The sequence below is a fragment of the Azolla caroliniana genome, unplaced genomic scaffold, assembly GCF_043228905.1.
Source record: "Azolla caroliniana isolate FFs.n. ecotype wild unplaced genomic scaffold, voAzoCaro1.0.p SCAF_8, whole genome shotgun sequence".
Classification (NCBI taxonomy): Eukaryota; Viridiplantae; Streptophyta; class Polypodiopsida; order Salviniales; family Salviniaceae; genus Azolla; species Azolla caroliniana.
In genome coordinates this window covers 18,427,007-18,438,844 of record NW_028230443.1, presented here as the reverse complement: position 1 = coordinate 18,438,844, position 11,838 = coordinate 18,427,007, and positions in this window count along the sequence as shown.

The following is an 11,838-nucleotide window of genomic DNA, read 5'->3' as shown; positions in this document are numbered from 1 at the left end:
TCCGATTCTCCCCTTATGTCGACTATGAGTTGTAATTCACTTTCTTCGCTTCCCGCATCACCGTGGTCTTCGTCCGATTGCTCCTCGTTGTCGGCCTTGGCTTGGATCACATAGGGTTTGTCGTCGGTCCGCTTCTTGAAAATCTTCACCCGTTTCCCGGCTATAGGCACTCGTAGTATTGTTCCATCCAACTCGGACAGTCGGTACGTTCCGTTGTCAAAGACTTTCCGAACCTCGTATGGCCCGAACCACCTTTTCGCGAATTTCCGCATCGTTGTATGTTGATGGTCCAAACTACTGTCATAGACGATCACCCAATCTCCTTCTTCAATCCTCCTCGGTCGTAGTCGGTGCTTTGTGTCGAATCGGCTTTTGTTCCGGAATCGTGCTTCTTGTTGTCGGCGTATTGCTTCCGCTATGTCTGTCGGTCTTCCCTCTAGTTGTCGTATCCGGACCGCTAGTAGTTCTTCCCGGCTCATCTCTTCCTTCCACGGTAGCACTGTCCATGTTGCGATCGCGGTTTTCGTCGGCATTACCGGTGCTTGTCTGGTCATGAGTTCTGCCGACATGTAACCGGTTACAGAGCTATGCGTCGTCCGATCCGCCCATAGTGCATACGGAAGCATCCGCGGCCAGTCCTTCACCTTTCCATCACATGCCTTCGCAAGTGCTTTCACGATCGGACTATGTCCTCGTTTGATTTTCCCGTTGGCCTCCGGATTGTATGCCGTTGTCAGCGTTAACCGAACTCCGTGTTTGGCGAAGAATCCCCTAGCTTTGTCCGAGTCGAGTTCTCCCCGGTCCGCAATCACTTGTCCTACGCACCCGTACCTGCAAAATACTTCCTCCAAAAGAAATTGGCATACCGCGGAACACGTTTTCCTCTGAAGCGCTCGACCTTCTACTTGATTCGTGAGATCTTCCCGAGCTAATACCAAGTATTTCTTTTGTCCGATCCCGGTCGGCATGGCCACTATGTCGACCATCCACTTGAAGTTGATTGTTAGTGAGAATGTCGGATGTAACTCATCTCGATGTCGAACCCCGGAGTAGACTTGATCTTTCTCGCAGCTTTCAGTGAACTCCGCGACATCTTTGTACATTTTCTTCCACCAATATTTTTGCTTGATCTTCACAAATGTTGCCCATGTTCCTCGATGTCCAGCCCAATCGGATTCGTGAAACTCGGACATTATCCGGTTTCGTTGCTCTTTTGTCCCGACTACTCGAAGTGGTATACCATCCGGTCTTTTCGGCGCCCTCCATATTAATCCGTTTTCCAAGAAGAACTTTTGGACTTGCCTCTTCTTCCTTTGGATCTCGGCTCTTCTTCCTTTATCGTTTCTTGAATCCTCGGCCTCTTGTAACATCTTTCCGATCATCAAGCTTTCTCCCTCGTATTCTTCTTCCCGGAATTCTCGGATTACGTTCACTCGGCATATGTGCTCCGACGCGAAGTAGTCTTCGGAAACTTCTTCATTATCCGATTCGGTTATGTCGTCTCCGAACCAAGCCCTTGATAACATATCCGCTACCGCGTTGTCCTTCCCCGAGATGTGTCGAACCTCCGGATTAAGCGACTTGACATATGCAACCCACCTTAGCATAGCTACATCCGGTATCGTACAACACCGCATCATCCCGAGTATCGGAAGACAATCCGTCTCGATCACCACTTCGGCTCCGATCAAATAATCCCGATCCGATTTTATCGCCGACACGACTCCCCACAGTTCTCTTTTGACTTGTGCATATCCACGTTGCCTTTCGTTGAGAACCTTTGCTCCGAATCGGATCGGATACCACGAACCATCCAAGTCGGCTTGATTGATGACCCACCCGATACCGGTTGGACTTGTATCAACCGTTACTATGATCAATCGGTCGTAGCTCGGCTTCTTAAGTGCTTCCGCCCTCCGAAGTGTCTTCTTCAATTTTTCATGGCTTTGGTGTGTTCCGGTTTCCATTCGAATTTCTTACCTTTCCGCAACAAGTGGTAGAGCAGGTCCGCTATATGTGCATAGTGCGGAATCCATATGTGATAGAATGCACATGCACCGAGAAACCTTCGGACTTCGGATGTTGACTCGCATACTTCCTCCATAGCTTGAATCACATCGATCTTTGTTGGTGACGGTCTTCGGCCGTAGGGCCCACATAGATGTCCGACCACCAATATTTCTTCTTGCCCGAATGCCGATTTCTCCCCGGAAAGTGTTAGGTGCACATCTTCTAGCTTTCGCAACACTTTCTCGCAATCATGAATATGGTCGACCACGAACTTTCGGCATCCCTGATCATCCATAGTCTCATCTTTTTCTTCTATCGCGCATCCTTTCATCGGAACGTCATCGAGGAACGGCATCGTTATCTTCGGAATGCAGTCTCGAAGCACCTTGTTCATCGCGTTCATCATATGAGCAACCCAGTTTGTTGCTCCTTGTGGTAGTGTGCACATTCGGACTAATCCTATCGGTGTCTGCATGGTTGTGATGTCTCGGCTCTCCACGGCTAGTTGGAATTGGTCATATCCCGGTCTCCAATGGAGTATATCGCACGACCGGCAAAAGCTTCCACAAATTCGTCCACTATCGGACCGACTCCCGAGTTCCGGATCGTGACCTTATTCACCGGTTGCAAGTCTTGGATAAATCAGAGTGACCCATTCTTCTTCGGAACCATAAACCATCGATTTGAGTACGAAGCAGTTGATGGCTCTAGAATCCCCATCGCCACCTTCTCCTTGAGCAAGTCAATGACTTTCGGAATATGCGCTCGTGGCACCGGAATCGGCTTCAGGTTCCATGGTACATGGTCAATCGTGAAGATCACCATCGGCTCCACTATTCTCGGATCGACGCATCCTATCTCCCTTGATGTAAATGCAAACGCTTTGCCGTGTTGCTCCAACATCTCGCGAAACCGTTCTTCTTCTTTTTGTAATAGGAACCCACCTCCACCGATCCGAAGTTTCTTCCGGGTCTCATCCGTGAAGGCATGTCCGATATCCACGGACTTCCGAAGTGTCGGATCTCCCGAGACTTCTTTCCTCTTTTGTTCGCTATCGGCGGGTAGTGGTCCCGCGGCCGGTTTCACCTTCTTCTCCACGGTCTTGTATTTCGTACTTACCATTGCTTCTTCTTTGCGGAGTGTATCCGGCTCCATTTTCGCAATGATCTCGTACATCTCAACCGATTCCACCGGGACTACCCGGTTCCCTTGGCTTTTATCTTCCGCAAGCTCTTCAAGTCATTGTAGCGTGCTCCCATAGAACACTTCTTCGACTATCCCCACGATTTCTTCATCTTCTTTTATTATTGATGCCGACCGCAACTTATCCTCCACTTGTCGGTATTCTTTCTTCAATCCTCCGGTTACGGTCGTGTACGTAGATGCCCCATCCGGACCGATTCGTACATGTTTTGCTCCAAGAGTTTTCTTCCTGTGTGGGGTATCAGGGCTTCTCGGACTATCACTTCCCCACTCCGCAACAGTCCGCTTTAAAAATCCATTCTCACTTGGGACAAGAGTTCCCTCTTGTTCCTTTCGTGATTTGCCGGCACCGTTAGGAATTGGACAGATTTCCCACCGTTTTGGCTCCGAATTCGCGCAAATGCCACACCGCTATCGAGCACCTTCGTCTCCATCCGTGATGCTGTGATAAAGGGTTGGCCAAGGATGACGGAATGTGAAACCTCATCTTGCACGAAGAAATTTTGGTCGATCTCGACATCCCCAATCTTCACCGTCACATCCGGACAAGCCGCAAATAGATCTTCCATTGCTTTGGTGGCCGCCCGAATCTTCCATCCATGGTTGGTGTTAATAGGCCACTTCCCCTTCCGGTAGAACTCCTTGGACATCAAGTTGATCTCTGATCCGTGATCAATCAATGCTAGCACGGGTTCTTTGATGTTGCCGATTCGGACCGGAGTCTCCGTAGTCGCGCGTGCCCAATGTGGTCTTGTATAGTGGGAGTTCGGAATTTCGTCCTCCACTTCGGTGTCGTTCATTAAAACGGTGTTCGCATTCACCCTTGGAGCATTTTCCTCCGTACTTTGTCTTTTTCGCTTCACGAGATCCACGAGAAGATCGTGGAACTCCTTCTTTGCTATTCCGAGTAGCTCCCGAAGCGAGAAATCTACCCGGCTATCCAAGATTCCTTCCTCGAACACTCTTTTCAAGTCGGTTCGTTGTTCTATGTCCGAGGCAAGCTTGAATGCCGGAGTCGCCTTTTCTTTTTCCTTACCTCCGGAGTTCCAGCTTTCCGGTATCTTCGATGGCCCGGCCGCATCCTCCATGCGTCGTCGTTTCTCGTCCACATACACCTCATGCAATTGACACAGGGCGTATACGCTATTCTTGTCGACAGGGCACTCCCATCCCGTAGCTTCCCAGACGCCTTCCGCGGTGCTTCGGATCTCGTTGGAGTCGGTTTTCTCGGTGTTTTCTAGAACTTCCGGCCAAAAAGACGTCTTTGCTCTCGATGACTCCCCGACACATATTCCCGCGGTTGTCGCATAGTTGCTTCTTGCCGCCAATTCCTCCTCGAGCACCTTCTTCATGCCGCCTTTCCGGAAGTTCGGTCAGAGTGGCTTCCGAGAGTCCATCGAATGAATCCGGTTTCCCTCGTAATAGATGAGATCCCGTCGTAGCGCCTCCTTATGCTCGTCGCAAACCCTCCGATCGTGTTCGGCGCTATCGCACCATATGCACCGTCGGTCCGTATACTTGGAGCTTGTGGGTCGGTCATCCGACTTCTTCACCATCGCGATCTTCAGATTCTCCATCTCCTTCAATAGTTGCTCCACCGTAGATGCATCAATCCCCTTCTCGGTTGTAGTCTCCCGAGCCCTCGGTTGATGGTCTTCCAATCCGGTTCTCGGTTTCGGAATCGGTTCCGAAACCCTCTTTTCCTCGTTGGCAAGCCATTGCCCCCTCTTTGTGTATCGTGCGACGATATACCGCACACTTTCCCATGTTTCGGTGAGGCCACTCTCCGTGGTCGTGTCCTCCAAGAGCACTCCGAGATCTTTCCGGTCCTATGCGTCCACGGCTCGCAAGAACATGATCACCTTGTCCGGTACGAGGATAGCTTGATCTCTCACGGACAACCTCCCGAACCAGCTTTCGAATGCCGAAAACACATCAACGACCTTCAATCCCTTGTCCGGTGTCTCCACCCAATCTTCGAATCCCCTTCGCGTCACCTTGGAGGAATCCTCGATGGCGAACGTCCTCTTTAGCTCTTCTTCAAACGCCTCCCATGTCGGATTTTGCTGTCGTGGCCCATGGATGCTTGCTTGAAGCCCGTTGGTCGCCACCCGGTTGAAGGACGTCACTTGCAGTCCTTCCGATATTCCGCACCGTAGCATCTCCGCCTTGTAGTCCCGAAGATACCGCGACACGTCTTTCCCGTTGAATTGCCCGTTTCGTTGCACGAGCCGCTCCACTGATGCCGCTATCTCCGACATCGCGCGTTGTTCTTGTAGCATGCGCTCGAACATCATCATCATGTTGCTAGCCTCCGGTTGATTTTCCATCTCCTTGCCACCCGGTTTTCACGTCGGGTTCACCAACTGTGTCGTGCCTTTCGGCTCCGGATCGTTGCGTGAGTCGGGTGGGAACCGCCGAGGTTTTGGACTAGGAGGAAGAGGAATACAACTTAAGGCTAGTTATGAATAGTAGAAAGAGAAGTAAGATAGCAATCTCATGAATCCCACGAGTTTAGTGTATTTAAAACAATATTTAGATTATAAGAGTAATTTAGATGGCAAAATTCGTGAATCCCACAAATATATTAGATTGATCAATCCCTGTATATTAATCAACAACCTTATACATATTTCTCTCCTCCTTATATAAAGATGGAAGAGGCTAAGCATGGCTTCATGCTTTTTCACCAAAAGTGTCCATGCACACTAAATGTGCATGTGATGCTTTGTCATTTCCTAAGTATAGGGCTCATGCACGCTAGATGTGCATGAGTCACTTTTAATGTCACGTGTAAATAAAATATTCACACCCTAAAGAATACATGATTTTTATCTTTTAATAAAGGTATGTGTAAATAAAGGTCTTATACGTATTAAATCTATATGTATAACACTAAAGATAAGTTATTACAATGGTAAAGTTGAGGTTTATCTATGTGGAGGTGTAGGGTTTGAATCCTGCCCTATGCACGTGATAAGTATTTTGATATATTATTTATTTATTTATATGTATCTAAATCGGATATATTATTTTATGGTTTTCACGTAGTGTGTGGAATACACTACGACAACGTCGAGATGCTGAACACCAAGCATTTCGGTGAAGTGTTGCAACTTGTCTGATTCGAGCGGTTTGGTGAAGATATCGGCAACTTGCCGATCCGTCTAAACATACTGAAGTTCTACTTCACCGCTCAAAACCCGCTCACGCACAAAGTGATAGTGGACTTCTATGTGCTTCGTCTAAGCATGGAACACTGGGTTCTGGGCGAGCTGAATGTTGCTCATGTTGTCACAATAGATCAGGATCGGGGTCGGGACCTCAATCCGCAAGTCTTTCAGTACTTGCCAAAGCTAGATGGCTTCACAGGTGGCATTGGTAGCGCCCCGGTATTCAACCTTAGTGCTCGACAAAGCCACTATTGGTTGCTTTTTGCTACTCCACGCAACAGCCGCACTACCAAGAGAAAACATGTAACCAAAGGTGGATCGGCGATCCGATGCATCACCATCCCAGTCGGCATCTGTATATCTGACTAATGCTTCGGTTATACCATGCCGATATAACAGTCCTCGGTCCTTCGTGTCGCTCACATACCGGAGCATCCAGTGTGCGCACTGAAGGTGCTTGACGGTTGGCTTCTGCATGAACTGGCTAATCACTCCAACCGAGTAACTGAGGTTGGGTCGAGTGATCGTCAAGTATATCAAGCTTCCGACGATTTGTCAGAACCATTTCTCATTGCAAGCCGGTCTGGAGTTGGGACAAAGCTTCTGGTTCCGGTACAGGGGTGTGGAGACAGGTCAACACTCCGTCATACCGAACTTGTACAACATATTCAACACATAGTGTCATTGTGAGAGCAATATGCTATCGGGGGTTCGGATCACCTCGATCCCAAGAAAATAATGAAGGTCCCCCAGTTCCTTCATTTCAAATGCGTCCGACAGTTGGGACTTTACTCGGCCGATTTCATTGAGTCTGGGTCCGGTGATGACTAAATCATCAACATAAAGTAGGATACAAACTGGATCGTCCAAACCTGGCCGAATGAACAATGATGAGTCGGATTTAGAGGTCACAAACCCCATCTTATGCAATCGGTGCTTGATCTTCGCATTCCAAGCTTGGGGGGCTTGTTTCAGACCGTAAAGCAACTTCTTGAGCCGGCACACCGCCGACTTGTTCATCTCCGACTGAAAACCAGGAGGTTGGATCATATAGACCCGTTCTTCAAGGTCACCTTGAAGAAACGCATTCTTCACGTCCATCAGGTGAAGATGCCACCCCCTTGCCGCAGAAACGACCAATACCACACGAACTGTCGTCATCTTCGCTACCAGAGCGAAGGTCTCGTCGTAATCGATTCCTTGGGTCTGTGCGTATCCCTTCGCCACTAACCAGGCCTTGTACCGATTAACCGAACCGTCGGCATTGTACTTTACCTTGTACACCCATTTGCAACCAATCAGTTTACAGTGTCGGGAAGGGTCAACGAGGTCCCATGTGTCGTTGGCATCCAGTGCCCACATTTATTCCTCCATAGCGGCACCCCAATTTGCGTCCTTTGCTGCTTCTGCATAGCTCTCCAGCTCGCGTACTTCCGCCACCTTAGTCATGAAAGCATAATGATGCGCCATGTACTCATTGTACCCGTACCGCGTAACGGGGTTCTTCAGGCGGGAAGACCGGCGTAACTTGGTATTTTACCCGGTTTGGGGCCCTTCTTGGCCAGGTCGGACTTTGTTCCCGAAGATTCGCCTTCATCCTTTCCGGAGTCGTATTCGCTCCAATCCGCCTCAACGTTGCCGGTTTTGTATTCCGGCATCTTCTTCTTCCCCTTCTCTTTGTGCGAGAACCGTTGTTGCGTTGTTACACGCGTGCGTGGAGAACGAGGCGAGACCACGGGGGCCTTGGACCGAGAAATAACTGAATGAGAAGAGGGGAAGGAAACTACCGATGTACTTCACACGCGCACAGACACATAGATTCACAGGAGTTGCAACTAACTCTGAACAATGGAGACAGAACGAATGTATATGTATATACGAATCAAGGAGTTACAACCGGCAAGCCGGCGAGTGATAGGCTCCAATGCATGCACACACACACACAACGCAAGATGGAGACTCTACCGGAAGCACTCGGGCGTTCCGCGGAGCAGAGTCAACCCCTCGAAAACCTGCACAGAGCGACTATGGAGAAGACAGAGGAGAAGAGCTCGGTTCCAGTCCGGCAGCACTTCGTCCTCCATAAAACGCGATTCCTCCTTTTTTTACCATACCTCTCCCTCTCTTTTATAGCCCAAGGAGGGAGGCCATTACCACCCGTTACATCATGTTCATTCCATGTCCTTTCGAACAGGGATACGCCTCGATTTTCTCCCTAATGAATGCATGCTACCTAGGATTTCACCTCAGCCGACTTGTACCTATCTACATACTATACAACAAAACGTGTGTCCATGTGTAAGAGCCGGTTTACGCACGTTATACCCGGTTTCCACCTAGGGACAGTTTTCTCCACGACATCCGCCCCCACCTAACCGTGCATCCACCGGTATGCGCCAAAATTAGACTCTTGCCGGAGAAGACCAGCCCACGCTTATCCTTCGTCTTCCAGATCGACATCCGTCCCGAGTCGGTCGTTGTCGCTATGCAAGTCGTCCAAGTTCGGTTCAGCCTTGTGCCGCTTTTTGAATGCTTTGATCCTTTTCCCTGCCACCGGTACCGCCATCCTTGTCTCGTCGAGCTCCGCGAGAGGGTAGGTCCCATTGTCGTTGGCGCTTGTCACCACATAAGGCCCGAACCACCTCCTTGCAAACTTCCGCGTTGCCCTATGCTGGTTGTCGAGGCTGCTGTCATACACTAGAACCCAGTCGCCTTCCTCGATCCTCTTCGGTCTCAGTCGGTGAGTCCAGTCGAACCGTCCTTTGTTCCTTACCCTCGCCACCCGTAGCTTCTCTGTGGCTCAATCCACGTCCTCCAGTCTTCTCTCCAGCTGTCGAATCCGTGCCACTAGCAGCTCCTCCCGGCTCATCTCGTCTTTCCTGTCCACCGTGGCCCATGAGGAGATTGTCTGCTCCGTTGGTATGATCGGCTTCTACCTGTACATTAGCTCTGCTGGCATGAACCCGGTTACCGAACTGTGCGTAGTTCGGTCTGCCCACAACGCATAGGGTAAGAGCCGTGGCCAGTTCCCAACTTGGCCTCCACACGCCCGTACTAACACTTTGACGATCGGCCCGTGTCCGCGTTCCACCTTCCCGTTAGCCTCCAGATTGTACATTGTGGTGAGCGAGAGTTTAATCCCTAGCCGGTCAAATAGCTCTTCCGCCTCTTGCACATCCAATTCTCCGTGGTCGGCCATGATCTTACCTACGCACCTGTACCGGCATACCACTTCTTCGATTAGAAATCGGCACACGGTCGCGGTCATTTTGTTCTGCAACGCTCGGCCTTCCACCTGGTTCGTTAGGTCCTCCCGAGCCAACACCAAATACCGCATCTGCCCTACCCCCGTCGGCATCGTCACCAGATCCACCATCCACTTAAAGTGGACGGTCGGAGGGTAGGTCGGGTGAAGCTCGTCTCGATGTTAGACTATGGAGTGCACCTGACAGCTTTTGCAAGTCGTCACGAACCGATCCACGTCCCGATATAGTCCCGACCACCAATACTTCCCCTTTAGCTTCTCGAATGTGGCCCACATCCCGCGGTGTCCGGCCCAAGGACTCTCGTGGTATGCTGTCAGCAATTCTTCCTGTTCCTCTTTCTTCACCACCACTCGAAGCGGGATGTCGTTTCTCTTCTTCAGGTGCTTCCATATGCTCCCATCCCGTAGGAAGAATCGGTACGCTTTCTTCCGAATCCGGTTGGTTTCTTCCTTCGTCCACACCGCGTCCGGTGTCATTGTCTTCAGGAACCCACCGATCTGGAGCCACTCCCCGTCGTACTTGCTCTCGTCAAATTCGTTAAGCACCGGAGTGCTCCCCTTTGTTGTTACGTAAGCCGCCTCAAAGAAGCCCATGCCAACTTCCTCGTCCTCCGAAACCATGCCGTCCTCGTCATCGAACCTCGCTCTCAAAAGCATGTCGGCCATGGCATTGTCTTTTCCAGAAATGTGTCGTATTTCCGGATTCAGGGACTTGATGTACGCTATCCACCTGAGCATTGCCAGGTCCGTCGTCGCGCATTCGGAAACCATGCCGAGAATCGGTAGGCAGTCTGTCTCGATTATCACCTCTATCCCAATCAGGTAGTCTTTATCGGCCTTGACCGCCGAAACGATACCCTAAAGTTCTCGTTTAACCTGGGCGTATCCTCGCTGTCACTCACTAAGGACTTTCGCGTCGAACCGGATGGGGAACCTCGCGCCATCGTCATCCTCTTGGTTGCTCACCCATCCGATCCCGATCAGACTCGTGTCCACGGTCACGTAAATTGGGGTGTCTTTGCCGTAGACAGCCTTTCGGAGCACCGGTGCCGCGGCAAGTGCTTCTTTCATCTTCTAGACCGACTCCATATGCTCGTCTCTCCACTCGAATTTACACCCTTTTTTCAGCAACCCATAGAGCGGCTCCGCGATGTGGGCGTAATGCGGAATCCAGATATGGTAGAATGCACATGCCCCCAGGATCCTTCGGACCTCCATAACCGACCCGCAATCATCCTTCATCGCGGAGATGGCTTCTACCTTCGCTGGGGACAGCTTCGCACAGGTGTCCGACTACCAGGATCTCTAGCTGTCCGAAGGCTTATTTTTCTCCAGACGTCGGGTTCACCAAAGATGTCGCGTTGTTACGCGCGTGCGTGGAGAAGGGCGGAACCACGGGGGTCTTGGACTAAGGAGAAGGGGAGAAGGAATAGGACTTCGGAATGGAGCTTAGCACAAGAAGAGAAAGAATGGACAAGAGGAAGATGGAGGCCAGATGCTCAACAAGATATATTAGAACCGAAAACCGATTACAAAATGGCGGCCGCGTAGGCCGCACCAAACGACTATGATAAACCCGAAACCCTAATCCGACGAAGAAGAAAAGAAACCCTAACTAAGGAACCCTAAACGAAATGGTATACCTCACTCACACTCAAAGATAAGGCAACCCCCACAATGGTGCTCTTCCTCTCCCTTTATAGCACAAGGAGGGAAGACCGTTACATAAAAGGGTGCTACAAAATATCCCCTTTCAATCAATGGGGATATTTCCCTTGATTTTAGGGGAGGTGGGAAGGATGGGTCTTAACTCCCACCTCTACACGAACTACTATGTACCTATCTCTCTCTCTCACGTGGATGTGCGCGCAAAAGCACATCACCTCTACACTTTACAAATCCTAAGGTGCATTTCTAGCACCATACTTATCACTATTGATAAATAGAAATACAACATGGTGATGTGCAACGTTGCACATCGCGGGTTTGCTTGCTTCGCTCGGTTTTCCGCCTATGGACGAAAATCTTCACGACATCCGCCCCCACCTAACCGCACATCCACCGGTATGTGCCAAAAGGGGAACAAAACGCGAGATTTTCGGCCAAGGCGGCCAACCGGGCCCTTGACAACCTCGTGGGCTTGCCCGGCTTCGTCTTCCACTTCGAGCAAGTCCACCCCGTCCACAC